This window comes from Oryctolagus cuniculus, chromosome 12, assembly GCF_964237555.1.
Source record: "Oryctolagus cuniculus chromosome 12, mOryCun1.1, whole genome shotgun sequence".
Taxonomy (NCBI): Eukaryota; Metazoa; Chordata; class Mammalia; order Lagomorpha; family Leporidae; genus Oryctolagus; species Oryctolagus cuniculus.
This window is the reverse complement of record NC_091443.1, coordinates 113,431,040-113,435,289: the sequence shown is the minus strand read 5'-3', so window position 1 is coordinate 113,435,289 and position 4,250 is coordinate 113,431,040. Positions and strand designations below refer to the sequence as shown.

At 37.2% G+C, this 4,250-nt stretch overlaps 1 pseudogene; it reads right to left on the bottom strand.

Moving 5' to 3' along the window:
* Positions 1-2,815: 2,815 nt before the first annotated feature.
* Positions 2,816-3,957, bottom strand: LOC138844772 (CLIP-associating protein 2-like; annotated as a pseudogene).
* Between the last annotated feature and the right edge of the window lie 293 nt (positions 3,958-4,250).

The window sequence follows — 4,250 nt, the reverse complement described above, 5'->3', positions numbered from 1 at the left end:
ACATTGAATTAGGTTGGCTGAGAAAAAGAAGGAAAAATTTAAACAACAGTTTTTTTGTGATGATTCTTTGATAGCTGACATCGAAGTATGTTTCTAGAATGAACAAGGTAAGGGTTTACTGCACATGGTGAACTGAATAAGCAATAACTTTATCATAGCCTTATCAACTGAAAATATGTAACTTTAAACATTATTTTTAATGCTTATATAAATTAGCTTTCACTTAGACACTGTAAACCATATTTTTCTATTACATAGTTCACCCACTTCTTGAGTGTCTGCTATTCAATGCCAGGTGCTTGATCCAGTGGCAGAATTATCATCCAGCTTGAGCCACTCTACTGAACTATCAACAGTAGTTAAAGAAGAATCCTAAAGCAGAGGTTAAAATTAAACCAATATTTTGATTTACAATGAATGTAAAATACAGCAGAGATCATGGTGCATGAAGCAATTTTGAGTTTACATGTTTATAATATTTCAATGTTTAAAATATCTTTTCTTCCTAAAGATAAAGTGTAACATGTGCATATGTATACAGCCATCTATGTACACTGGATTGTAGTTGTGCTCCTGGTGAATCTTTTCTCCCCAGATTCACTTAAAAATTCATGGGAGTACCACTGCTATAAGACCTTCTACTAAAAATATTTCACAGTAAGACAGAAAAAATAGCTGGGACACATTATTAAATTTTCAAGTAATGTTATGCACAGTATTATTAATTAATTAATTAATTAATATATGCTCAACAGTAAGCTTAGAACTATAAATGTACCATGTAATTAACATTAGAGAATAAAACTGTTACAGGTAATGGGAGAGGACATAGAGAAGCATTTTTCCTGCTGCTCAAAGAGAAACAAAGAGAGGGAAAAGCCTAGGATGTCATCCATTCAGTACGCTTGTCTAAATTCTTTACATATGTTTCTACATTTTTTCAATTAAATGAAGTACAGATAATTCTGTAACAATGTCAAATTGCTTCCCTAATAGCTACTTGCCTTGCAAGTCAAATTTGCTTTATATTAGGATTTACAAAAATAATAAAAGTCAAGATGAGAAACCATTATCATCCTGGTTCCAAGTGACATAATTTGGCCTTTCATCAAAACTGGTAATTTCTGAAGTTTTGCTACACATGAAAAGAACAGGTGTCACAGAACATGATTAAAAAATTTGTTAAAAATTAATAGAAAATCACCCTTGAAGGAGCTTTCCAAAAGACACTATAGGCAGCAGTTCAGTTAGAAATATCAGCCCTGAAGAGGTAGAAAATTTGAGCACATTATCTGAAGACAGCTTTGGCACCATCTTCTCTCTCCTCAGGATCAACGTTTTCAAGTAAGACAATTTCATGGTAACAGGAAACCAGGTTCCATAACTGAACAAAAAGGTGCTGGTCAACTCCCATGTCTCAATAATTAGTTTATTACATACAAAACAGAACATGGTTATGGACATGCCTGCACTTGATTTATTTTGGTCTGTTTCCATGATCAAGTTTATTCATAAGTGAATTTGATTTTAATAAATACAAAAAGGTATCATTCGTAACAAAGATACAAAGAAAACCCCCTGCAATAAAACCTATTTTCAAAAATATCAAGAAAACAACAGGGAGATGATTTGGTGCAGCTTTCTTAAGAGATCATAGAGAGGACACGGTTTTAAATAAAAATGGCAAGATCAATAACCAACAAGCAATATCAGTTGCACAGAACTAGATGATTCTGTAACATTTCTCTTTGAGGTCTTAGTTTTCAAACTACAGATCACCCTGAAGAAGTGGCAGCTAATGACAGGTATCACCATCACAAACAGAGGCCTGTTGAAGTTCAATACAGTCCTGCATTAGTTCACATCATTTAAGTATTTCTAGCATAGGACATGATACAGGACAAAACTCAAAGTAGGAATAAAAATATTATTCTGCAGTGGAATAAAGGCAAAAAATGTTTGAAAGTGTTAACTTTTAAAGCTTTAAGCATTCCTGTTTAACCAGGATTTTTAAAAAATTATATAATCATAAAATTGGCAAAGGTTAATGGGAAGACAAAGAACTACAAATATGTGAAATGATGAATTAGGTTAAAAATTACTTTGTACTGGGGCCGGCGCCATGGCTCACTTGGTTAATCCTCCACCTTGCCGCGCTGCCATCCCATATGGGATATGAATCAATGGAAGGAAGACCTTCCTCTCTCTCTCTCAGTGTCTATAACTCTACCTGTCAAATAAAAACAAATTACTTTGTACTTTTTGATGTTTATACTGCTTCTTGGGGCTGGCACTGTGGCACAGTTGGTTAATCCTCCGGCATTACTGGCAACCCATGTGTGTGTCAGTTCTAGTCCCAGCTGCTACTCTTCCAATCCAGCTCTCTGCTATGGCCTGGGATAGCAGTGGAAGATGCCCCAAGTGCTTGGGCTCCTGCATCCACGTGGAAGAAGCTCCTGGCTCATGGCTTCAGATCAGCGCAGCTCCAGCCATTGTGGCCATCTGGGGAGTGAACCAGTGGATGGAAGACCTCTCTCTCTGTCTCTGCCTCTCTCTATAACTCTGTATTTCAAATAAATAAAACAAATCTTAAAAAAAAATACTGCTTCTTCATGAATCTGTAATTACTACTCTAAAAGTTACATGCAGGCTGAGGGCAGTCCTCCATTACAGAAAGTAGAAAATGAAACAAAATGAAGTTCTAATACTAGGAAACAATGGTTAAGCTCCAAAAGATGTTTTTGAGTATTCCTTTTCACTAATGAGGGTAGTCTGTCCTTTTCAGTAGAGACCTGGTTCACTTTGTTGAGCTTCATTAACTTTGTCCAGAAATATCAGTAGTGGGATCAATTCCTCCTGAACCTCTCTGTGCACTTTTGATGCAAAGATGACAAACATTTTATTGCTGGTGAGTTGGCTGAGATATGGTTTTAGCTCATCACCAATCACTGCATGAACAGCCACCAGACAGAGGACACCAGCTTCCTGAACACTGCTCTCTGAGTGATCATAACCCTGTATTAGGCCTAGCATACTTTCTGGCAATAGTAGGTTAAGGGGTTCCTTGGACTTTCTCGCTATCACATTTGTTTGCATTTTGATTACAGCCATGTTAATTGGGTAATCTGTAGTCTGGATGATAGGACCAGGCACTTTGATACATTGCTCTGGAGTAATGGAAGTAGCTAATGCTGATGCAGCTCCCTCAGCCGATCTCATCACCTCCTTATGAGGATCTTTATGTGCTTCCAATGTTTTCATTACAGTCAGTTCTGCATCGTTTTTAAATCTTGCTGGTTGATGCCTTAGGTTCTCTCAAAACCTCTAATGCCAAAGCCCTGATTGTTGGCTCTTTATCTCCAAGGGTTTCAAGCAATAAAAGCAATATTGTTTTGAAATGTTCATCCCAAACACTGAAAGATTTTTCCTATTCCACTTTCATGAATTCTTAGAGGGTGATCTTTCTTTCTTCCACACGTTCATTGTGATTAGACAGCTCCTTCAATAATTCTGCAACTAGGTCAGAATGCTCTAAGGAAAGATCATCAGGAAATTGGGCAGCATCATCATCAAACATGGGTTCCTTGACTGTAGAAATGTTGAAGGGACTGATGCTATCTTAAGAATGGTGTGGATTATAGTCTTGAGAGCATAGGTAGGAGTGAGCAGGCAACAAATGGAGCAATGAAGTTTTATTATCAAGAGCTGTTTGGCTTGAGTCAGTAGCATCACCTCCTGCTCTTGGGTCAGCAACACCAGGACCACCACACACTGAATCACCATCATCTTTTTTAGAATCCTTTTTCAATGGCTCATTCATATCTTCTTGACTACAGAAACTGAAATTCTGTATTGCTTCAGTGACACCTCAAAGAGAGCTGTAAATATCTTCAGAGTTTATATTTTCTGAATCATACTCAAATGCACTTGGAGATAATGTATTCTGTGATTTACTGGTAGGAGAAGTAAGAGGAATGGACTAGTTGGCTGGCGATCATGGTGTTGGCCTCATCAAAGGATTCCCCATGGAATTCTGCATTCTGTTGCTGGTATTTCAAAGGTGATTATGAAGAAGCTTGGTAGCACCATCCTGAAAAGATTTTGGTAAAGTTCCTAATAACATTGTAAACTCCAGTGTATTGAGTTCAAATAAAGAAATCAGCACTGATTGTGCTGCCTTCCGAACATCAGAACATTTGGGTTCTGTTGCCAAATGATAACTTGAGACATTGCCAGGCAAGTTTCACTGT